The sequence below is a fragment of the Larus michahellis genome, chromosome 7 (genome assembly GCF_964199755.1).
Source record: "Larus michahellis chromosome 7, bLarMic1.1, whole genome shotgun sequence".
Classification (NCBI taxonomy): Eukaryota; Metazoa; Chordata; class Aves; order Charadriiformes; family Laridae; genus Larus; species Larus michahellis.
Window position 1 is genome coordinate 39,638,881 of NC_133902.1, and position 26,292 is coordinate 39,665,172.

The 26,292-nt window shown below is 36.0% G+C and overlaps 1 protein-coding gene and 1 long non-coding RNA gene across 2 annotated transcripts in view; one reads left to right on the top strand and one right to left on the bottom strand.

Annotated features, from left to right (window-relative positions):
• The window catches only part of LOC141745993 (uncharacterized), a 34,404-nt gene extending 24,760 nt beyond the window's left edge, over window positions 1–9,644 (bottom strand). Inside the window, exon 1 of the long non-coding RNA XR_012588192.1 lies at window positions 9,271–9,644. This is a non-coding gene — a long non-coding RNA (uncharacterized LOC141745993). The remainder of the gene's footprint in view (window positions 1–9,270) is intronic.
• Window positions 9,530–26,292, top strand: part of LOC141745991 (sodium channel protein type 1 subunit alpha) — a 102,803-nt gene continuing 86,040 nt past the window's right edge. The window contains exons 1-2 of the mRNA XM_074593586.1: window positions 9,530–9,801; window positions 17,652–17,731. The gene's annotated coding sequence lies outside the window, so the exon portion shown is untranslated. The remainder of the gene's footprint in view (window positions 9,802–17,651; window positions 17,732–26,292) is intronic.

Consider the following 26,292-nt stretch of genomic DNA (forward strand, 5'->3'; position numbering starts at 1 on the left):
ATTTGGGACGTGTTGCACCCATGAAGTTTCTTTAGGGTATTCTGCCTTTTGCTCAAGATAGATTTTGAACTTTTACTAACAGACTGTGGGAGAGCCACAAAAGTGTTTTGAGGGACTGGCAATGAGATTTAAACCAGGCTTAAAGAACTCAGCTTATGAACTTGCTGAAGAGAAAATTAAGAAGCACACATGACTGCTGGAGAAGATATACTGAGACTTCCCAGCATGTCCAACAATGGAATAATATTACCTAGCAACCAGCCATTGATAGTAGATAAGTTCACCTTGTAAAATACAGTTTATTGTAAGTAAGTGTTGGTGAGGCTACATCTGGAGTCCTGTGTCCAGTTCTGGGCGCCCCAGTTCAAGAAGGACAGGGAACTGCTGGAAAGGGGACAGCAAAGGGCTACCAAGAGGATTAGAGGACTGGAACACATCTCTTATGAAGAAAGGCGTTTGGGTCTTATGAAGAAAAGATTTGGGTCATTTTAGTCTGGAAAAAAGATGACTGAGAGGGGATCTTATCAATGCTTATAAATACGTAAAAGGTGGGTGTCAGGAGGATGGGGCCAGTCTTTTTGCACTGGTGCCCAGCGACAGGACAAGAGGTAATGGGCACAAACTTGAGCATAGGAAGTTCCACCTAAACATGAGGAGAAACTTCTTCACTCTGAGGGTGGCAGAGTCCTGGCACAGGCTGCCCAGAGAGGTGGTGGAGTCTCCGTCTCTGGAGACATTCAAACCCCACCTGGACACGTTGCTGTGCAACCTGCTCTGGGTGACCCTGCTCTGGCAGGGGGTTGGACTAGATGATCTCCAGAGGTCCCTTCCAACCCCTAGCATTCTGTGATTCTGTGAACAGCTAATAAAAAAGGCAGAGAAGTACAACTGGCCTGGGCCTTTAATTCAGATTCAGAGCAAATAAGATTTAAGCTGTTTACTTCCATCTTGGAATTTGTTAATTCAGCAATTCCTCTTTTCCCTTCATCTTAAAAGAGTATTTTCCTATGACTAATAGGAACAGTTCTGCTTTAAGACTATTATGATCAAGTGATGTCCTTTAGAGGTCATGAAAGAACTTCTCCTTGATGCATGAATTAGTCAGATGTATTCTGTTTATTCTTTTTTCTCTGAATTACTTTGAGGCAGTATAAATTAGCCACTGGGGATCAGGTAGTTTTTGGGATATACCTGTAGTCTGAAGCACTAGTGGGAATGAGACAGCTGTATCTTCCCCATGAACTGAGCTTTAAAGTGGTTGTCAGGCTTTGGGCTACAGTTCAGATCAGCAAAAAAAGGTTTTCAAGGACTCTTCCCTCTCTTCTGCAGTGCAGGAAATCTTGATATATTTCACCTAGCAATCACTTGCCCGCAGAGGCATTTGCAGCGTTTCTTTCTCTTCATTCTGTGCTCTTTGTCACCCAATTATTTCATCTCCTCCTGATTTCAGTCAAAATATATAAATTTTGGTTTCATTAGAGAGGTAACTGAGCTAAATCTAGTGGAGCAAAGCTCAGATTAAGCATTCCAGCCTGTGAGGCCCGAAGTTCTATGAAACAATGTGGCTTATATTTTCCAACTTTTATTGCTTCAAATCAATTCCCTATCTGAAAGTGACTGCAACTGAGTAAAGTCATCGGGAATTAGCATTCATTTCTATATTGCTATTGAAAATGCGTAAGATTAGCTCTCAGCAATGGCAGTTTGTAACATGGTGTTCCAGTTCAAGACTGACATTGCTACTCTAGCTGATTCAGGGTAACAAAAGGTGGGGTGGGGGGTGTAGAAGGAAAATATAGCCCTACAACCGATACCAGAGTAACCCTGCTTAGGCTTTAGGTTAGGGGAGCAGCAATTATACAATTAGTGTCCTCAGAGAAGTCCTGTGTTAAGAAGGGAAAAATAAAAAATTACTCGATCCTGTTCTCTCAGTCTTGAAGGAAAGGGTATGGAAAGTTCAGTGGAAAACCTGTTGTTTCCAGGAAGCTGGTGAATCAAAATAGAAATCCTGGAGGAAAGTTCAAGACCGCAGAGCTGTGGTTATAGGCAGAAAGTTCTATTAATGTTTCTATTTGAGTACCACAGGGATCCTGACATCTCCTGTGAGAGAGAGTTCAGTCTCTTTCCCGAATGACTCTATTTAGACCTGGAGCTTTCAGGTGGCTTCAGCCAGTTGTTCTTAAGCAAGAGAACAGATAGATTTGCATTGCTTGGTTTCCTTTGCAAGTTCACCTTTAGACACAAGGAGACCGAAATCTGCATTTTGCAAGGCAATGATTCAAAGTTGACATAAATTGAGATACCAGTTCCAGGAGGAACATGGTCTCTGACAGACCTGTGGTAGGATCGCAATACTGCACTTTAAGTGACTGAAGAATGAAGAGTAGAGAGATGTCTTTCTCAAGGTCACATTGCTACAGCTTCCAATAAAAATGAAAAACTGTTGAAGAAGTAAATAAGCTGAAGTAAAGAATTTTGCTTCTTTAAAGTGCCATAAAGAATAGAATTTGCTGAATTAATCTGAGATGACATGGAAAAAGGGAAGAGAAAAGTATTTTCCCTCATTGACCTCTAAAAACATAGTGATTTGAGTATAGCTATAGCTGAATCTTGAAGAATGACTCACTAGGAGTGGCTGAAGAACGGGGAACTTCTGCAACAGATTTTTGTGAGATCTCATTGTTTTACACTGTGGAATCAGTCCAGAAGAGATTAACATAAAGAGCTAATATCTTCAAAAGACAAGGCATTTTATGCACTGCTTTGGTCAGTTTATGGTTAATTCTTTTTTACTCTGCCAGACAGCAACCCACAGTGGCTTACAAGGACATTCAGTTTACTCACATAAGGGAATGAAAAAGAGAGCTGTGTCAAAAAGATGAGCAAAATAAGCAAAAAGATGTATCTTTTAAAAAATAACAGAGGATTTTGTCTTTTTGTCCTGTAAGCTTCAAAATACTATTTCTGATTATACAATTCTTGTGTTCATTGTTTTTAAATTGAGAGTTTACTTAAATGAAAAATCAATTAATAGCCAAATAAAAACTTACTCTGATAGGTAAAACAAATGTTTAATAAAGAAGACATTCTAGGAATTAGTGAGTTTTCTTTAGATGAGATAGTGTTCAAATCTTTTTTAAGGCTTATATTTAGTGCTTCTAAGCTCAACTTTAAACATGGTAGCTCTTGAACTGTAAGTGAAATGTGTATTCAAGTCTAAGTATATGAAGAGAGTTGGCAAGGATATATCTTGCTATATAAATAAATAATACACTGCATATCAGTCAGCCAAGCACTGAACTGGAGAACCTCAGAACCTGGGAGCTGCAGAATGTAACTGACAGCTGACAGTGCCCTGAATCCTCCTGCTCTGCAAGGGACTACCCTCAACTTACAAAGAAGATTTGGAAGATCTAGCATGTTGGACTCCTGTGTCTCTCAGCATTCACTACAGGTTCTGCGTTTAGGTCAAAGAAAGACCTGAAAGATTTGTTTCATTCTTACTAGTCTTCATCTTTGGGTTGGTAGAGAAGAACTGAAGACAGAAGTGTGCTCTGACCTAGACACCTGTGCATTGTCCACATTTAACTCTCTGGATAGTGCGAAGGCTGTAGTCTTTTGCCTTTGAGTGGTTGTTGTATGCAAGTGCAAAGTTTGGATGTGGAATATATAGCCTGAAAAGCTTTGATTAGTGCTCAGTAAGTCCTCTGTGGAAAACAGCTATCGATGATAGAGACCTGAAAAGTTGCCAGAGACTCAGGCTCCTTTTTTAGGCAATTGTGAACTCTTATGTTGTAAGCTGTGCCCAAGTGACTAGGAACCTCCTGGGGAGAAAAGCAAGAGACCAAAGAGAATCTGTGTTATTTCCTGGAAGCATGCAAATGATGGAAGTAAGAGAAACAGAATACAGAAGGTGGAACATTTTCTTTGGTGGGAACCAAACAGATCTTTTGAAAGCATTTAACAGGTCACCCACGCCTTTGATACCCTGCAGTTATTAAGGATATTTCCAAAATTTCTGGAAAAAAAATAATACAAGAAGTATCACTTTTCTATAAAGAACCAAATCTGAATTCCTTTTTTCTTTTTTTTTCCTGTAACTATAGGCATTTCAAAGAATTGAAAAGAGATTAAAACCTAATGAAGGCTAAATATAGTTTGTTTGACAGGTCCAGATCCCATGAAACTGAAGAGAGACAAAATTAAGCTACTTGGATTCAGAACGAAATTGAAGTGATGAATTTATGCAATGAGTGCTGATTGTATCTTCATGTGTTGCTAGAAGGGATGACCAGTCTTGTGAACTTCTCCATTGTAGTAGGCCTTTCAAGATTTTGTATTAGGCAGTTCTGTGCCTGTGTTGAATCAATATCACAAGTGATACATGTTGTGGGCTATTTTGGGGAAAAAAAAAAAGAAAAAAGAAAAGGCTTCTTATTGCTTTTAGTGCTAATGGTACATTTATAATGCTGAACCGTAAATCTGTTTTGCCTGACATTGTTCTTAGGCATCAATAACTCGTGGCTTGGAGTTCAAGGTACTACTACTACAATTTCTAGAAAAGTTTTCATGGATGACTTACGACTTCAACAACTTAGTCTCCAAAACTAAGTGTGGATTGTTTCTTGCTCTTCAGTTGACAAGAACTAGTTCAGGGAGATACTAGAAAAATTAAAATCTAAATTCAGCATCCTGGAATAATTGACAGAAGAAAATTCAACAAAATAGCCTACCAGTACTGATTATTTTCAGTTGATAAAATCATTAATTTACTCAAAATAAATAGGCATATTTATTGAGTGCTTAATTAAGTGCTTTTTAATTTTAACTTCTTTCTTTTCTCCTATTTTTGCCATTTTATTTTAGCATTAATATGCAAAACAGCAGATGGGGTTTTTTATGAGATAAGTACAAAAATAGTGTCTTGGGAAATCAGTTTATAGGCACTGTCAGAGATATAATAGGCAGCCATATAAATCTTACAAAAAATCTCGGAAAGGAATTAAAAAGGCTATTGTAGCTAGTTGTATTGCAGAGGAAAAGATGTCAAAGAGAAGTCAAAGAACAGTCTATGAATGTTAAGATTACTGTGACCTTGACCTACTCAATGTTCATAGTTTAATTATAGAAAATTTTTACGCTTATTTGGGTTATAATTTTTCATTTATATTTTAGGATAATGTATAATATTCAGTATCAGAAACTACATGTGTATACAAAATTACAAAATTAGTGATACCTGTCTGAGGCATTTGCACAGAATTTGGGAATTCAGTGTTCATCTATCATTGCTGTAATACTTGAGCATTTGGAGGAAAATCAGGGACCTTCTTGTAAATATGTAGAATACTAAATATTGTAGAATACTAAGGAAAGAAAACTTGAAAACACTGACACACCTTACGTCTAAACCATACAATTTACTATGTTTGGAAATATTACTACTTTTTAAGATGCTCTTTAATGCAGTTGCAAGATTGGTAAGGTATCATCTAAGAATGAAGAATATTTAGAGTTGTCCTGCCTATTTGAATGTTGGCATCAGTCAGACACTCCAAGAAGTCTAGTCAATTAGAGGAGAAAAATCTTCCCTTTTGATTAGCCCTCTAGTGATCCTTATTGTGATATGACTGGGTCAAATAATAAAAAATACACGTAGAGCAAATTTAGGTCTTGAGCTGTTAAATAATACTCAAAGAAACAAATCAAAGGCTTTTGCTACCTGTCTCAAAAATGAAATATGAGGTATGCCTTTACTGTTTTTGCTAACAGAAGTAGCACATACATAGAAATGGCTAAAATCTTCAGAGAGACTTGGGTCTTCAGAGAGACTTGGGATTCGTACATTGACCCCACCACGCACACATTTATGAGTATGTGATATCAGGTCTAAATACAGGGTTCCATTTGGTATTGGGTTTTATTTTTTGAAGGCTTTGAGGCACTGTTTACACATTTCAGCATGAATCACTTGTGCAAATTGTTCAGGAATGCAAGGGAGAAATTATTTTGAGAAAAGAAAGCAAGGTCATAGAAGGACGGAAAAAAACAAAAACCTGCACCTCAAGATATTGTAGACGTCTCTCCGGTCAGTGATACTGGAGCATTTTAATGTTTCATCAAATCCCAAATGGCATCTATCTTAGTATGAGCAAACCTCAAGTAATGATTTATTTATGTGCAAGGCATCTTAAGAGCAAGGTGTCTAAAAAAAATCGTCCTGCTTACTCAAGGTTGTTGGCAGGAGTAATGTCTATGAGATACTGCTTCCTTCATTTCAGCTTTCCTTCAGAAAGAAGCTTGTGGACATAAACTAAGAATATAAGGATAATTCAGTGATAAGCATTGTTAACTGCTACTGCCAAATTTTCCATAAAAGAAAAATTCCAGAACTTGTTTCATAGGCTTACAGTCTTCTGTAAAACATCATTAGCATTATCTTGATAAGAACAGGTATAGCAAAAGTGTCTAGATTGTTTTGTACTCCTCATATTAAACTCTCAAACTTTCATATTTTCATCCCTTTCCTGGTGTGAGGGGTAGTCTAGCCCATTCTTCTTCTTTTCCAGTCAGCAGCTTTGTTCTACAATCATTTGCAAAAGAATACCATTTTTAAAAGATTTTTTTTTTTTAACTGCATTTACTTTATATACTTTGACAGAAATCTTTCAAACTGCTGTGGCATCAGAATAATTAATTTGGTAGTTGAGAGTGATATATACTTGACTTATTTTCTTACCACTGTCAAGCATCACACTCTACTACTCACATTATCAGTGCAGCTGGCTCAGAAACAGTCTTTCATGGAGTCCTACGTGTCAGCAGTTTCTGTATCAATTTGTGTTAAGATAGTCTTGGTTTGCCAGCAGATCAGGCCAAGTTTATCCAGAGCAAAAATGTTTATAAGAACTATTGTAAACCAAAGTTTTGTGGCTCAATGGAAGGAGAAGGTGGCAAATACCTGAGAGAAGTAAACAGTTTTTATCTCCAGACAAAAACTATGTCTTGCAGGCATATTCTGAATGACAATAACTTAATGTTTACAAATGATTACTTTGTATTTACTTATCCTCATGACAAAAGAGTATAATGAGACAGTCATTGTTCTGCAATTGGACATACAGTTTATAGGCAATATCATAGAAAAGAAGATAGGAAAAGCTTTGAAGGAATATCTAGTTCATCATTTTGCCCAAAGATGGAATTGGCTCTATCAAATTTAGACAAGTTTGCCTGAACTGTAACATCAAGCAAATTGCATATTGCCTTTGCAATGCTGACAATCCAGTATGCTATTTTGTTCATTTAGGTAGCATTTTCAACTCATATTGGGTTGGCTTGCCTATCGTTTACCTATAAACTGTATTTATTTTTCTACCTGATGCAGTCAACTTTTGATAATCTGTAGGCAGGTTATCCTGGTGGTGTATGAACTGTGCCACGGCTGTGGAGGTTTCTGAGCTGGCTTTAAATGAGTAGTTTGGCTGCTTTGCTGTTTTGAGTGCTGTGGTCAACAGAATCGCCAACCTTTTCTATCGTCGTATGTTCTCATAGCCTAATACAAGTCATGATATTTTAATCTCTTGATTAACCAGGGTACAGTATGTGCATAGTTTTCTTGTAAGCAAGTACTCTTATTTAACACTTGAAATACCAAAAGTAGAGGTTGGTACATATAAATTATATTAAGTTTTAATAGGGACTCCTCGTTAACAGTCAATACCAATATGTGAAAGAATAAATGCAGCGAGATATTTTTAATATTATTTGCTAATGTGGTATGAATAAATTGTGCTGATTGGACAAAAAGTTACTGATTTCAAATACAGCAATAGTTGTTTAAAAAATCATTGTCACATGATATTTTTTTTTGTTTGTTTCCACATTATACTTTAGACCTACAGCTAGTATATCCTAAGTTATTAGTGATCTACTTTTTGTATCAACTGCTTCTGCTCTTTTCTTTCTTCTTTTTTTTTATTCTCAATAAAGCAAAAAAAAATCATTCAAAAGGGGACTAGGAAAACATATTTCAAAAAACAGTGACACTCAAGCATATTTTTCTAAACCTGATCAAATTTGTTAGAAAAGTCATTGTATGCTTATTTATAAAAGAGAAATAATAATTTAAATAGATTTTTTAAACAAAAATTGAATTATTTTTATCTCTTTCACCATCACCTTGATTCTCCCATTTGAGAGCAGAGCTCAAATCATGTTTACTCTGCTAAAGGCATAACTAAGTATAATAGTCCCTGTACCTAAGCTGACTTCCATAAAACCCAGCCAATGTTCCACTTTGATACTAAAACTTTCAGTGAGTTTAGTGACCTGTCTTTTAATGTTGCTACAGTGATGTTGCTCAGTTCCATTTTACTCTTGTATTTAACGCACCCCAGAATTTTAACTTGGCAAATTTCAGATCTGTATTGAATACTACGTCCATTATTTCACTAATTCACCCAAACCCATTTAATTTAAACAAGAAGGACCATCAAATATAGCAGTACTTTCATAAAATGGAGCATTGAATATTATTAATGATACTTTCTTTATCTCTCAGTTAGTATATTCATTATCAAGTGATATTGATCTGTGACATTAGGAATTTGTGTCCAGTTGCATTATTCTTGATTGTGCCCAATCAAGCTGTCTCAAATATAACTAGAAAACTTAAGATGCCCCATCTCAGTGAAACCTTTGCCTTCTTTTGTAAGGAGAAACTGTATCACTCAAAATATTAATTCAAGAATAATTTGTATTTGCATTATCAGTAGTTGAGGCTCTTTAGTTACTATTCAAATATTCAAATGAAACACAATATGGAATACAAGTTGCAGTGATTTTAATTCATATAAAACTGTTTTTTGTAAAGGACAAGGTTGTGTAGGTTTCTAACTGCTGGCTAAGCCTGGATACTTCTGTCTCCTCTTGTGCCTTCCACAGAGGAAGTGCTGATATGACCCGAACAACAATAAACTAGGAAATATCCCAACGCTTCTCTCCAAAAATTAGCAAAGAAATACAACAAATGGCTGTAAACATCTTCACAAGCAGGAATGTATCTTACCCATCATTTTCTTGAAAATAGCAAAATCTCTGTAGTACAAGCACTTTATCCTCTGTTACACCAGGTAAAACAGGTAACAAACGGTAATTTTTTCAGAAACTTACTTGCATGCAGTACGATTTATTTCAAAGGGAATAGCACTTCCCTTTGGAAATTAATCCCAGTATTTTATTTTATACCATTGCTTTTCTTCTACTCACCACAATGCGTAATGTGTAGAGAAACATATGCAGCAGCAGTCTGTGTCTCTCCTTCCTTACTTTGCTTTGCTGTTGCTCTCCTATTAGCTGTATCTATGCAGTCGTCTTGACACAGTGTGACAGGAACTCTGTTACCTTGATAGCAGGTACAGATGCTGCTTTAGTACTTGCTGTCTGCCTCAGGTTTGTAACACCCCTGCTCCTTCCGGTCATTCGTTCCAGGGGAGGAATGACACCAGCATTTCTGAGCTGTTCTTGTGTTTTCTCCCAGAACACTCAGGGAAAGCAGACTTCGTGATCTCCATGCTAACTACCAGCCTGCCTGCTGCCAGTTCTCCCTACTTCTGATAGCGATGACATTCAGCTTGCTCCTCCACACAGGATACAGCACTGATTCCTCATTATGTAAGGCAGTCTAGGTCAAGTGTAGGAGAGACACTGCTGGCCTGAGCAAGCAAGTGGATTGCTCCCTCAGCTTCATGCTTCATGGGGTCTGGAAGCTGGATCCTGATCTTTGCTACATCTTCTCAGGTAAATGTTTTTGCATGATCTAAATGGTTACTGTGCTATTTTTCTATGCAGATAGATGTCAGCCATGCTGTGAATTGCAGAGAGAATTTGCTAGGTGAAACCAGCTCCGTCAGCATGATTGAATTAACAGAGTAGTAGTTCTTCTAGGCATCTCAGCTTTAAGACACTTTACAAATAAATTAATCATAAATTGGGTTTGTTTAACAAACATCCTTTCTAACCATATGGGGATTATTGTTAATTTGACTGATTAAACAGTGAATGAAATCCATTTGCTTGAAGGTGGTGTGGGAAAGCATTATTGGATATAGCTATTAGCTCTGAGAGGTTTACTGCAGTTCCTGGCTGTTGCATTGTTTCAGATGTGCAAATTGCAAATATGCTTCTTTTATTAAACAAAGCAAAATGAAAACAAAAATTATTTAATTGTGTTTAATAATCTTTGGTTATTTTTCAAAGTAGCAATTGGACCCAGGATGCTATTTGTTATTTACTGTAGAATGCGTGAATCTATATGCTCTGAAATATGTAAGATGAATCCTGCAGATAAAAGCACATTTAGTGATTGCTCTGCAGAATGCCTGAACAGTACATGTTAGCTAGATTTATATTAGAGGGTAGCTTTTTTTCATACACAATGTAGAATTCAAAGAATTTTTTTGTATTTACACCTTGCTAAAAATCAGTCTGTAACAAAACAGAACAGGTTTGTCCTTTAACGAATTATACATACTGAGTATTGTCAGGTGCTGGAACGTCTGCTTGTACTGGAATGCAGCAGAAGAGGCCCTGGAAAGTAACAGCATAGCACCGATACTGCAGTATCATGTAGGGAATTTCAACAATGCTAGCTTGCTTGCGAGGGACAATTGCTACATAATAAAATCGAAAATATTTTTAATGCACTTGAGAGATTAATTAGAAAATGCATGTTTATGCTTAGTACCTTGGAGAGCTACTTTTCCTTTTGTGATACTGTCATCTACTTCATGGGAGTTAGCAATTTGTAAAAATTAAATAATACAAATTTAAGATACATTGATGAATTCCAAAATGTAGGGGAATTTACAGTAAAAACACCTGAGAGAAACTTTGGTCAGTTTTATAGGAACGAGCTATATTTAAAAGCTTGCTAGCAAGATTTCATTTAATATATTATCTTAAAAATAGTGATGTTTGTATTGAATTATGTTGATGAGTGTCAAAACAGAAAATTAAAAATGCAAAATTATTTTCTATTGACAATATGGCATTTATAGAATTTTCATGTCTAATATGTAACTGCTCACTCTAAGAATAAATATCAATGTCCCTTTCTTAAATCAAAATAAGATTGAATATTAGTATAACATTATGTATTAATATCAGATTAAAACTAATTTTGATGGGAAGAGTGGAAGTCCTTTAAATGGGTTTTTTCCCCCACTAGAAACCAGTGATTCTTCACACTGTTCTAGAAATAACTGGTAGAATTTATTTTCAGCATTTGTTTGTAAGTGAGGTGAATTGTTTTATCATTTTCTTATCATCTTTAAAAGCTCTCTTTCTCTGGAAAAGAACTGCCAAACAGTCAGTTGTTTCTTCATCATGGTCTTGCCTTACCCATTACAAAATTACTTTATGTTTTTTTTGTTTTGTTTTGTTTTGAAATGGCAGTCATGTAAGTCTATGCTTTAGTAGAAATACCAGGCTGGTGCCTTCATTAATGACACTGTGAAAGAAGTTAGGGTCAAGAAAACGTAAGTCATTTTTGGTGTCTAGAAAACACCTCTGTTGCAATGCAGTATATTACCTTGTATAATATTTTACAGAGACAATTTTATACTTCAAAATACAGAACTACATCTTGCAAACAAACTCTTAAAATAATAGCGTAGCATAGGAACTTAGAACGAAACTGCTAGGTACCACGCATTATTGTAATGATGTACTTCAGATTCTTTGTTTCTTGCTGCCTGAAGTGTTCTAAAATAGTTAAGCTATTATATATGAGTACACTGTGTTCCATCCCATTTCAAGTGTGGGTGCTTGAAGTATTTTCTTACAGGCTTAAGGAGTATTAATAACCTATCTATTGAATTAGAAGAAAAAAAAATAACTTACTGTCTTTAAATGTATGGTGGTTCTCTGGAACTGTTATTTTTATTTTTTGCGTCACAGTTCATAGCAGGGCACGCGCTGTACTTCTCAGCATAGCAAGCTGCATATGTTTCAGTAGGATACAAACTGTTAGAAAATGGTGCTTCCTATGTCTGTTTCGATATCCTATATTCTGATATATCACTTTGGGTGTGAGAAATTGAATTTGAGCTGTAAGGTATGTCCTGAACCCACTTCAATGCAGGATACGGACCATTAATGGTCAGTGCCTCCTCCTGGTATTTTCCTGTGGTTTACTGGAATTGTCCAGTTCTGATGGTGACATCAGAAACCTGCTTTCAATATTCTGTATATTCCCTCACATCACAATATGCAGCTTGAGTTTCTGATAAACTTTTCTCTTCACTGTTTCTCACAGTACTAGAGTTTTCTGTCCTGCAAGTGAGTTTCTTTGCTCTCTTCATAGCCATGGAAATGTCTCTGAAACTGGAAACAATATGAAAGTGTGTGAATTAAATTATTTTAGAATAATGTGTTTAGCATAAACAATGGTGAGACCAGATTTTGTAATCCATAATGTAACTAAAGTATAGGCATATGCATTCAACTATTAGTTTCTGTAGATATCTATATCTCAGATTTTATCTGCTCATTTTAATTGAGTAGTTGAGATATATCTTGTGATGATTATCATATACTAAATTAGTAATAAATAGAAAAAGAAAGACTACAAATATTTGTGGTTTAGTTTATCTTGTGTAACATCCAAATGTAAGACTGTAATAGTATCATTCACAAGCTTTCCAGCTAAGCTTGGGCTCACAAATGCAGATTGTTCACTGTCCAGAACTGCAAACTTTTATTTGCATCTAGTACACAAAAAAACTACAAAAGCGACAAAAACTATTGCTGTAGAAATGGTCTATATCTATTCTGAAGATACCCGTTTAGAAGCTGGCAGATGTGCTCTGTCCCTTGTGCAAAAAGTTATTCTTTCTATTTAGAGGTTTTCCTCACTTTTCATTGAAACTAGTTGGATGAAATCTTCTCTTCTGTGTAGCTACAGTCCATGTCATTTTTCCAGGTCCTCGCTCTCCACCATGATGTTTTTCCATCCTGAACTGCTTGTATAGCTCTTCTGTGACTGCAGTACAATTGCTTCACAAGTTTAGAAAGAGAAAAAGCCCCCTGGATTATCATGTTCACCTGCTTGTCCATGGAGGATCTTGGATGACTCCTTACACATTAGATTATTTACTCCATTACCTGTTTTCCACACCCACTGCAATTCACAGAATTCATTCCTGAAACACTAGAAGGAGATACTGTAAAGAATCAAGGGGGTTTTCTTAATGTTTTGATAAATAAAACGTACCTCAGACACTGACATTAACACATATATATATATATACACACAATGAATAAATTGTTAAGAGAAATATGTATATATATATAACACACTCTACTGCAGTGTTTCTTGCATGGTTTACTGCCATGGCAGAACATTTAAGCTTCTAAGGTTATTTTTTAAAGTTTTTCTAGATTGTACGAAACTATAATGTTTGCAGCACAAACGCGAAACAAGATAGTGACAAAAAGAACTACATTCTCTTTTTCTTCAGCTGGAGTTCATTATAGGTCCCTTTCAGAAAGGGAACTGCGTTGCAGAGGTTCACCAGAGAAGGATTTCCAGATGAATCCTTTCACGTGCTGAAGAAAACCAGAATCTCCCAGTACCTGGTGATCACTAAAGGTGGGAAGTTTGTGGCACTTGAGCCAAAAACTTACTGGGATGTTCTTCACCAGTGCTTTGAAACATTTGTACAGTAGTTCCTGAGGCAGAGCCAAGAGTAGGACTGGTCAAAATTTGTATGAGGGCAAGTGAACCACAAATCTCCGTTAATGCAAAGTTACCAGGTCTGCAGAACCTGAGATCTGCAAGATTGCATGCTCAAGGCTGCAATGGAAGTTTGCCTGGCAACTGTGTCCCTGCTGTGCAGGGTATGAAGGTGCTCTCCTTTGGGCCTATTGGATGATTGCTTCAGCCCATGCCCACTAAGGTGATTGTCCCTCAGGCACTTAGGATGGGAGAAGTTGTCACCATACCTGCAGGAAGTAGTCAAAAATTTCCAAAGTAAATACAATGAGTATCCTAGGCTTTCTTGGTTTTGAATATTATTTCACTAGCTCTTAGCAGTGTCCCGTTTGTTTAGAGACAGTAAAAAAGGCAAGTCGGATTTTTGGGGGAGAAGGGAGACCATGTTTTATTTACTAACTTTCTGGTTTTCTTAGTCTTGGAGCAGCTGTGATTGAGAAATCTATAACTTTTTTTGGTTTCTGCAATTGTGGTACGATATACCAGTTTAAAACATTAAAAATATAAGAATTCAAGGGATTTAGCTCTTTAGCAGTTGAAAATAAGTTGCTGGTGTATTGATAAAGTCTTCTCTCTCAAACCCCTTATCGGATGACAGTCTGGTTCAAGGAGCCACCAAAGGAGCTTGTTAAGATAACTACAAACCCTATCAATTTTCCTGACATTGTAAGCTGGTGGAGCTGAACTTGAGCACCTGGTTATACCAGTGTGACCAGTGAAATCTGAGCCATGAGAAATGCTGTTTACAAAAAAAAAAGCTTTCAGTATTCTGTTAATGATACTAGGAGATTTCTTAAAGTCACTGATCATATTAAGCATCCTACGCTGAACCTCTACTGATGATTTAAGAAGGATGGTTTAGGACTATTGAGAACTGTATGCTTTCATAATACGTTAAGCTGGGGGAAAATTCTGTGTGTTCAATGTTATGTTCAGGACTAAAACTGTAGGTACTGTGGTATCTCAAAGATTTTTACTACCTGGTATTTATTGTTTAAGCTATCCAGATTCCTAGTTTATTGTTTTCTTTTGTGGTATTTATTTCACTTCAAAATGCAACATTTTGAAGGAGTCATGCCTGTAAAATGTCAAATGCCCAAACTGTAGCAAAGACTGGAGGAACTAATATTAAAACTTCAAGCTGAGTAAGTATTCTGCCTTTTAACCTAGTGATAAATTTGTAGTTATAAACGCCAGGCAATTAATCATTTCCAGAAACATCCTCTGTAAACAGAAATATTTCTGGGAATGATTAATTGGCATCAGCAATAGTATATGAACGTTTGTTTAGTATTTAAAATTCTAAGGATGATTCTGAGTAAGGGGTGTTAGTAGCACTACAAAGTAATTCATCACCTGCAAATGCTCTTCATGACCCCAAAGAACTTTACAAATATATGAAAAAAAGATAACTCAGCTTTTACAATTATATCTAAATAAGAATCAAACAGTTGAAGAGTGTATTACCACATGATAATGATAAAAAAATGGTTTGTAGATCTTTCTGCCTCAAGGTCATAGAATTGAACAGCATTTGGGTAGTGGGGACCTGCCTGAGGTATGTAGCAGCCTACCAGTAGTGCCAGCAGAAAAGCTAAATTCAAAACTGGTGATAATGGAAGCAGTGAAACATGAAAGCATGGGAAGTCTTTCTAAATTAGTGCTCAGGCATATGCAAAGGGGAGTGGTTGCATAGTAGTAGCCAGCTTGGTCTTGCCCTTTGTATGTCAGCATTTGAGTATTAGTATTTGGATATAGTATGGTGTGTTTTAACTAAATATTTAGTGTCATAAGGTTGCTTGCTGTGTTCTTTTAATCACTGTAATATTTGCAGAGAAAATATTAAAAATTTATGAGATTTTATTTCATTGTTAGAAAAATTGTTCATAATATGCTGTGTTGATAAATGCTTGCAAATTAGGTATTACACTGAGAGATTCCAAGTGCTTGTTGTGAAGGGCCAACCATGTCAGGCTACTGCTGGGAGGTGGAGAAATTCAGCTTTCCTACCATACTGCATGCACCCCCCTCCAGCATGGCGGACACCAGGGTTTTTCAAAAGTGTTTGCCCATGGCCACCCCAGTTCCACTTTTTTTTTTTTTGCTTTCTTTGTCAAGAAAGCAAAATGAAAAATATGTAACACTGTCTGATTTAGCTCAAACTGGGGCTGATCCAATGCAGCTGGAGTTTGTTGTATTACCAGTTACTGTTACTTAGCAGTCTGAATTTTAAAAAGGAGCATTTTTTGTCTAGGTTCCATATTTGGCTGCGCAGCTGTCATCTGAATACACGTGAATGTATAGATCTGATGTGGCAGTCATGTACCAGGCTGTGAGATTGGCAATGCAGACAGTAATAGATTGACATGTCATATGACTCTGGCACAGGAACATTTTTTTTTTTTTAATTGAACCTATGACTGTAGACATTGAATCTACCACCGCTACTCAGTGAGGAGGTGTAAAACAAGGCAGAGGACAGGTAACATTTAGTTGTGTCATGCCAGGGGCTCATCTGGAAATGTTTCTGGTGCTTTCATAAAGGACAACCCAAAGTATTTCCTTCTTATGTTTCAGAGACAAGTAATTAACAGAAAAGAAGTGAAAATTAAAGAAAACCTTTAGTCGTTTAACACTGGATAAAGGAAATCTACTTAGCAGAACCCCTGCCCTTTGTTCCTTGCTGAAGGAACACGGGGCTGTAAATTTTCAGACTCGTTTAAGTCAGAAAATCTTTTAAAAAAGCAGTCTTTTACAGCCGGTTCATTTCTTTTGCCAGTAGATGGGGCTGTCCTTTAAGGTGATAGCTCAGTATCTTTTTATTTTCCCTTTTTTATCTTCACCCTTCTCGCTGTCTCTCTTCCTCCTCCTCCCATCCCCCCTATTTTTTTTTATTTTTTTTATTTTTTTTTTTTATTTTTTTTTTGCCTGCTGTTTGCTGATTTGTATTAGGTACCATAGAGTGAGCATCGGAACAGGAAGCCGAGAATGAAGCAGAGAGGATACTGCAGAGGTCTTTTTTTTTTTTTTTTTTCTTCCCAATGAGAATGCAGCAATTTATAAATACTCGGTAATCTTTTGGAACTGGGAACCTGAACAAGTTTATTAGAGAGCATTTCAAGCATTTCATCATCACTATCTCTTGGGTTTTGTTGGTTGATTTTTTTTTTTTCCCCCCCTCATAATACATTTGAAATTCATGTTTTATAAGGTAAGCCAGCAAGATGTTAAATCCTAGACCTTAATTCATTTATGTTAGCTGTCTGCATGGGGTGTGTGTGTCCCCCCCTTTTTTTTTTTATTGTTTCTGAATGCTTGCTTTGTAGTTATTGTTAAGCATGTTATTCAGGAGAAAATCCAATTTGCTGTTTTTAAAAAATGTTTCAAAAGCTACAGTCAGGTCTTTTGACAGCACAGCATTTTCTTACAAGATGGATTTCACTGGCCTTATATTTTTGGGTGTTTGCCAGTTTGTTGGGGGTGGGGGTGTTTAAATTATTATTCAAGATTTTTACTCTGAACTGTTTAGAAGTTAACAGAGGTCATGTTGTTCCTTCACAAGGAAAATGTATTAAGGGCTAAAACAGGCAATGGTGTAGTCAAAATCCTAGCATTGCAGCAGTGTGCAGGTTTCCTTCCCAAAGAGAAATTCTGCTTTAAGGCTAAATGCTTCACAAAAATGCTTGATGTTTACTGAGGGAAGAAAGAGCTCCCGCTTCTTTTTTTCTGTCCCTCTGGTTCCCCTGCCCTTAGCCTTTCTGATCAGGTACCCTGCTAGAAGCCCATACTTTAATTTCCACACTGATCAGGACTGGTTGTGATGCTGTAGGTATAACTCGGTTCATAATCTGAACCGTCTTGCTTTTTCAAACAGCACAAGAAATTTGCCAGGTGGACATCAAGCTCTTTCAGCGTATTTTCTAACATGGATTTCTTCTCTGCTGCTTGTCTGAGGTATGTGCTTAAAAGACTCCACTGAACTACTTTACCTGAGGTTGGGCTGTCTGTTCAATCCACTCACCCTTCATCCTCCCTTTGAAAAAATTGTTGTTGTGTCTTCTGCAATATTTGAAAATGGATTGGTGTTTGCTATCTCTATCAAAAACCTGTTCATTTGTACTTATTCCAGAAATGCTTATTTTGTAGTTATGGTGTCAAACTCCTGAGCTATATTGGCTGATGTTAGTATTGCGTTCTTGAAGTGCTCCTACTTTTCTATTGTGTTTTTCAGGCTTGACCAATCTGTTAATATAAAGTACAAAGGAAAAAAGACTGTGCTAAAAATGACTCTGAAAATCTTATGGTTGCTGTCAAGACTGACACCCTGTTAGTTTGTTCTGTTGAGCCTGGTTTGTGTGATCTTGAATATTTGCTGAAGTATTTAGACATAAGAAAGCAAGATGGAGACAGGCAGCCTTAAACTGATTGTCCTCAGTTTGCCAGGTAGTCACAGAAAGTTCTCATTATTTTAAAGAAAGTGTCAATGATGGGAGGGGGAGAAAGTAAGACTTTTAGCCTGCCTCAAGGGATGTCAAGTTTTTATTGCATAAGGCATACTATAATCAGTATAATTCTAGGGAAATTCTAGGAGAACAACAGCAATTTGCATAGTATCTTGAACCAGAAAGAAATAATTTTAAAATTCTGACTATAATGACTGACAAGAAAATTATATAGATGAATGTATATCATGGAACTCTACATCCCATGAACTGCTTGAAACAATACTTTATATCAAGGGCAAGGGTACTTTATTATTGATCACTGAAATCAGCATTTAAATTGTCGTATTATAACCTAAACTTGCTTTGAAGTTTCAGAAGTAGTAAATGTCAACAAATGAGATAGTTGGGAAGCTAAAATAAATGACAGATTATTTCATTTTTTAAATGAAGGTGGCCTTGAACTAGGAAACCTTTAGAATGTCTATCAATATGACTCTTCTCTTCGAGTACTATCCCAAAGCCAAGCACTTTAAAGGACAGATGATTGTTGTCTCTTAAGGATGGAATCACTGCTACTATCCATACCACACCTCATCCTTCCAACATGTGAATTCTACTGTGAGATGTTTGTAAATTAATGACAGAAGCAGATATACTTAGGGAACAAAACCACAAAGCTTAGCATTGGATTTTGTCTCTTAAGTGGTATTTCACTGATGCTTCTCTATCATTTTTGGCTACCTTAAATTGAAGAACTGGGATTAAAGGAGTGTGAAGGTTTTTCTGCTCTTGGTTATGAGAAATATTGTGGCAGTAATCAGGAGAAGTGGTACTTTTTTTTTGCAAATTTCTTTTGAAAAGGGGCAGAAAGCTTGCTCTAATTTGTGTGCGTATGTATTTAGAATTGTGATACTCTTCTGGATGAATGTCTTTTCTTTCATATTATTAATTTTCTGAACTCCAGTACCAACTCACCTGTGGGAAAACATGTTAGGTCTGTTGGGCTAAACATCCTGAAGAGATCTGTTGATTCTCTTCCAACAGCAGGAATATATGCTACCTTCTTTTTCTCCTTCGAAGACAGCTGACAGGAGGCAGTAGGATTCCACAAGAGTGAGAGACCTGTATTTGACCTGTAGACTTTTTGTTGATGACAAAATGAATACAGAAGAAGAATTTAGCAAACTAAATTAAAATTTGAACAATATATATGCACACTTGTAAACTGAGAAAAAGAAATGTTATGCTGTCAGTAAGACATACTAGATAAGGTACTACATAATACCCTTTAGGCTTTTTTTACCATAATGTTTTAGAGCACTTAAGAGACCAAATTGCTCAAAGAGAAAAAAAAAAATCATAAAGTTGAAATATTCTAAAATGGAAAAAAATGAACATTTGAGTAAATTTTAACCATTAAAAGACATAACTGATGTTTCTGACTGAGCCTAATATTGGAGGGAGATGGGGAGTATCGTGCAAGTTCTCAAATTTTTTTCTCAAAGCTCAGTAGTTTTGGCATGTTACTTCCATTTTTCTAGTAGGCTTATTCTTTGTAGATTCCTATCCATGAAAATACAAAAAAGTTGGATGGAAACAACTGAAAGTTTGGTATGGATAAAGTAATTAGTTAAATGGCAAATGTAGACTCAGAAATCATTACCCTTTCTACAGTGGGGTTAGTCCAATTTCTGTAAAATGTACCCATGTCTTTTATTTTTCAATATTAGTAATATTTATTTAAAGAATCACTTCAGTGTCTTACTGAATGCATAGGTGGTCAGTTTTTTCAGTCTTCCTGTCTTTTACTGATATTGTGTCATCAATTCTGTCTCTTCCATTTCCACCAGTGTGTGTGGTTCCAGGTCCCCTTTTACGTTCTTCTAACATGCTATTTGTCTCTGACAAAAATAATTGATTATATTTTGCACTTATTACCAAAATTCTGGGTAGCACCCTTCCCTGCCATACTAAATGTCACTTGAAAAAATACATTTCTGACTCAGCCACCATTCTATTTAATGTTTGCATTTACCAGCCCCAGAAGCTTGCTCTCTTCTTCCTCTTTGTGTTGGGAAATTCTCATTTCATTACTTTTTCCAAATGCGAGTTTACACCCCTTTCTGTCTCAGCAGTATCCAGTGCATCTCTGACCATCTTTCCAGTGCTCTATTTTGAAGTGTTTCCATCCTTCCTTTTATTCATGTCCTCTTTTTTTCACAAGTCTCTGGTAAAAAAAGGACGTAACCTCTCTCTCTATTTTTGGTCTCAGAAACATCCAGCTCAGTTTGTGCTTTCAAGCTTTATCCCATCTCATGCCTTCTATCTTGGTAACTTATTTCAGTACCTTGCAAACATGCTGATCAATCTTTTTTGTCTTTCTCCCACGCCTTAAACAGATCCTCTAACCTTACAGCATCTGATGCTTACAGCATTGGCTTTTTTAAATTACCTCATAATACAATTCAAAACACTGAAGATCATCCTCTTGGTAAAGCAAAACAAAACCAAACAAAACCCCAAATCCTGTCAAGGTCAGAAAGAAAAAAATACCAATAAATGTAGAGGCTTTTGTGACTTAAATGGGCTTTATTTAATAGTGGTATTGGTCAAAGACGACAAAACTAAGCAGTAGCTACAGTACTTTTTAACTGAAGTAACGTATCTGAAGGAAGCTTTGAAATGCTTGGTTATTTAAGTGCATTTTAAGCCAATTACTTGACTGTGTTCCAGATGTATTTTCCTGCAGTGCTTCCGTCCTCTCATCCCTCCCTGGACTCCATTTTCTACTTACTCTTTAATGGTGTTTCCTTCAGAGTGAGATCTTTCATTTTCTTTAATGATTTGAAGTCTCTAACCATTTTGTTTCAAATTATTGTTGAATTTATATGCCAAGAGGAAATCATGTCTAAGGTATTTCTGAGGCAGAGAGACGCTCCTTCTAGGTATGTCTCAGCAGAGCTCTTTAGTAGCTTTGCAGGATTCCTGGCATAGGTCCACAGATGAAGAAGGAAGGTAAGAGGCTGGTGAATCATTAGAACCTGAATAATGAAGATGAATTCTGTTCTATACATCCATAGTCGGTGGGACAAGAAGTGAAGACTGAGGAAATGGGCTCTTCCAGGTGACATATGGGGAGGAGCTTTTCTAGTAGAGAGGACAGTGAAAAGCTGCAATAGAGTGTCAAGGGAAGCTGTGAAATTTGTCATAAAGGTCTGAAGGAAGAGGTTAGATGAAACATCTGTTGAGAAATAGGTATAGTGATCTTGGGAGATGAACTAGGTGGCCTCTGATCATTGTTTCCAACCCGATTTTTCTGTGAGTCTATGAAAAGAAGTAGATATCTGAGGTAAAACAGACTTAAAGAAAAGTATATCATAAATTATATAGAGTTCAAAATAGACCTCCTAAGAACTATCTTTATTAGGATTTACTTTAAGTATATAAGCATCCCCTCAAAACATTTATTCTATGGTCTATTCTAAGTATGTCTTGATAAATATACACTCTGCAACACTTCATATGTATCTAGAAAGAACAGAAAATATGTCCTTATTTCTTAGGGTTTCTTTTAGATTAGATAGGCTTTACTGGTTAACAATAGCGAATATGTGAATAGAGGGGTAGGAAAAGGATATTTGGCAAATCTGATCGATTTTTGCTTATTGTTAGGAGAATACTGTACATTTAATGAAAAAGACTTTTTAAATTGATAGTTTATCTTCAGCAGGGAGAACTAGGACACTTCAAAAGCTGATTAATTAAAGTGACTGTACCAGAGCCATTTTGATGTTTTCTATTTTATGTTAACGTTCAGTATTTCTCACAGCTGAGAAACCCAATCTGATACATTTATTTTCTGAAATGAAAGCCTATCATCTGAAATGTGCAGTGATGGATAGAGATAGAGAACTTTTCAGAGCTCCATACTGGCTATGTTAACAATGCTTAATTGAAAAAGAAGTTATCAAACAATTTTTTTCTATTTTTTTCTTAAACATTAAATATGTGATCCAAATGTTAGCTGGAAACCACACCTCTGAGTATTTTTGCCTTTAGCTCAACTTATTTCTCTTAGACACACACTGGGGAAGATAGACCAGAAAGGATGACCCTTTACTACGTTTTCAGGACTTCATATTGTCTCAAAATAAAATTTATTACAAATCTACAATTCTGAATTAATAAAATCTTATTTCTGAAACAAAAACTTTGCACTCCAAGGATAATGATCTATATATTAAAATAATTTTTTTCTTAGTCATTTTGGCTCCATCTAAGCCAAGAGTAACTGGCATTGAGATACCTTGTGTCTGCAAAGGGTCTTGTCCTTAAAAACCTGGCGGCTGCATGCACCCCAACAGGGTCTGCCTTCTGATGTGAGTGAACTCTTGAGTCATGTCCCCAGACTCCCTGGGAAACTACTAACTAAAACAACTTAAAATTGTACCAGGGTCATCTCTTTTTTACAACAGAGGTGATTGTGTCCTCAGATCCAGGAGTATTTCTTAACATTTATTAATGCATTGACTTCTAAGCTGTAGAGCAAACAAAATAAATATTGTTCATATAAATATATATTAAAAAATATATAAATATATATCATATATATTATAAATATATATTATATATATCATTAAATATGTATATGTTTACTTAGAATGAGGTAATAGCATTTTATTATGCAGATTTTTTTTAGAGTATTGCTTTAGAATAAGCTAAATAAATTCACAGACTGGAATAACAGGTTAATTGAGTAAATATAAAATATTTTAACTTATGAATTAACGATTGAAAAGGAAACAGAACAATATTGCCTTGAGTGTCCTTTAGGAGCAGTTTATAGTTGGAAAAAAATAAATTTGAAATGTATAGTTTCTTTTTCTACCATGGAAGTCAATGTTACGGAGAGACATCTTCAGATGGATTGTTTAACACTAATTAAGAAATTTAAATTGTAGTGTAGAAGATTGTTAATCAATACTTACAAGAAATGCAAGAACAATTTAGAAAGTATCTTGCTAAATCAGATGCCAAACTGGACTCAATTCAACCCAAAACTTGTTTCATTTTTTTTTATTCTGAATACTTGCATGAAAACCAGTGTTCATGAATCATTAAAAATACATTATTCCTATTTAATGGCAAACTAAATTGATTTTGTTTAACAAATGATGGGTAAGACATATATAGGGTCTGAGAAAAGGAAGATATATCAAATACACTTAACATCTGCTGCAAAATAGTATACTTTACTCCATAGAACTGTTTTCTGGGACTGGGGAGCTTTGCAAAAATCTATTTACTGAAACAGCTAGATGAGGAAGGCTTGCCCCATGTTATTTCAGGATGTTTCTGTCTGGTTTTCTGTCTGCTTTTTGATGGGCAAATATAAAACTGCATGTAACATTTTATAGAAGCAGAATTTATACCCAACTGGCCTAAAAATGTGTGAGAGAATTTTGCAAAATATCTTTATTCTAATACAAAAGCTCATCTGCAGAGGTTCCTTTCCACCTCAACCAGTCTGGGAGTCTGTGATTCTGTAATACAAAACCACATCCCAGGAGTGCAGGGTGGAGGATGTCACTAGCGTATTCATCTGTAATAAGGAGCAACTATGCACCAAAATACAAATAATGAGAATATAGATAGAAATATAAACTATTAAAAAATTAAATATATTAAATTATAGAAAAAATTATTAATAGAAATATAAATAGAAAATTTGGAAATGCTAATGTATACACAGTCTTGCATCACCAGGTATGAGGACTGTACCTGCTCTGAAGAGAAAACATTGTCATATTTCATGAATGGGACATATAGTAGACAGAAGTTTACAGCTTTATTGATATACATGTGCAATGAGATTAAAAAAAAAATCTTAATTACTTTGAGTACCTTTTAAGTAGAATTCCAATTGAAGATTACTTTTATTCAAATAATATTTTTAGGGTTTTATTTTTGGAATTATTTTTTGAAAACTTTTCTTTTGCAACACTAGTAGCAGTGGCACTACCATTTTGTTTAGCACATGAACTTCAGTCCAACCTAGAAAGAACCATTGTTTCCTTTGGTTTGCTAATAACCACATTTGCTTAGGTTCACTATGATGAGTTGAAAATGAGCAACAGCTTAGAAGGGCATACACATTTTGTTGTTTGGGGTTTTTTTAATTGATAGCTGTTATATATAATGCCATTCCCAAGGATTCTTACAGTTTATGGTAGTTCTAGGGCTGCAGCCTGGTGAAAGAAATTCTCATATCTTTTAGACAGTACGTCTGGTAGTTTTGACTCTAGGTTACAAGCTGCCCAGCTGCTGCACAGGCTCGCTGTGAGTCTGTCGCTTGTGGGCATTGACCTCAGACTTGCCCTCTACTTTCCCCTCAAGACAGGTTTCTATACATCTGCGAAGTTTAAGTTCAGACTGATCCTGAACCAGCACTAAATAGTATTTAATGTCTCTGCTGGGAGAAACAAAAATGCATACTGCTCAAGAGTAGAGAATGATGAATTACGGGACAGGCTAACAAGAGAAAGCAAAGTAGCTGATGCCTGCATGCCTAATGCTTAGACAATAGCTAGCATTGAGTTTCTTGGGGAAAAATCAAAAAGAAAAAAAAAGCTGGGAAAATATGAATCAATTAATTTTTAAAAATGTAGCAGAGTAGTAAACATTCAATTTTATTTTTAAAAGCTATTTCTCTGTTCGGAACCAGGTCTGTGTTCAGTACATTAAGTACTATTTAACTGTCTAATAGTAATAACAGTGTTTTATTCAAAAATTTCCTCTCCATTTTTCTTTGACCTCTTTGCTCCTAATATTTCTATGGGTGTCTCAGCAGTGACATTTATTTCTCAGGGTTATATGCTTTGTAGGATTCTGAAATGTGGAAACTTCTTGGGTTTGGCAATAATTTTTTTTCTCTTCTGTGATTAAAGATTGTGATATAAGGCTGAAATTTCATAAGATAGGTCTAAGCTTATGTATGTAATTCTATATTTAGATGCTTAGGCAAAAAATACAATGTTCCAAAACAGAGTGACAAGAATTTCATATTGACTTTTGTGTGAATTCTTGATTACTTAGCACTTTGGAAAAGGATCGCTTATGCCTTTAGCTGTCTGTTCACATAAATTCCAGATATAAAATATGAGCCATTTGCTCTCTTTTATGTGAGAAGAGATTGTGAAGATGGTTAAATAATGGCTGTGGGTAGTGAAACTGTGATTAGCGTTATTCTGAAGTCCACACAGTAAGCAATTTTCCCTTCTCTTTCAAGGTCTGCAGGTCTGCCTTTCTCTGTGTAATGCTTCTAATTCAGGTGGCTTTCCTGAAGCAGTAATTATTATCTGCTTTGGGGGATTAAAACAAAAAATATATTCAAGACATTGATGTGTTATCTCAGTTTAAATACTGTATTGCAGTGTTGTAGAGCATATTTTTACTTCTGGAAGTTTCAGGAAGTTTGTTCTTAAAAACCTCCTGCTTTCTGGCTCTGTCAGGCTGTGGTTCTGAAAGCATTCCTTCATATTACTCCCTCAAGTACACCATCTTGAACTTTAACACCTCTTAAATTCTAGATTCTTAACACAAATTGTTCTATTTCAGTTTGTGTCCAACATTACCTGTTGCCTTGCATATGTATGGATATTTTTATATGCCTATAATAGGCAGGGGTTCCTGTAGGGAACCTAGGACACCAATCTGTACGTGCCATTTAAACACAGAGAGAAAGCGTGTTATTGCCCCAAGCAGTGTACAATCTAAGTACAAGGAAAAATGCTCAGGTGGCACAGAGAGAAAGACCTTTAAGGTGAAGGAGTAGTTTTGGTAGCGGAGCAGCCTAACCACTGAAGAGTTTTGGATGGTATCTTGAAAAAGAAGGGAAGGCCTTTGCAGGTATTTGTGTCTCATAAATGTGACTGGGAATCGTCTTCAAAAGCACAATGTTGATGTAAATTAAAAATTTGAACAGTGGAGTTAACATCTGAAAAATGGCACTTGGGATAACGAAAAAAGGCTGCAAAGACCCTCTGAGAGGTCGTCTATTTTCTGAGAATT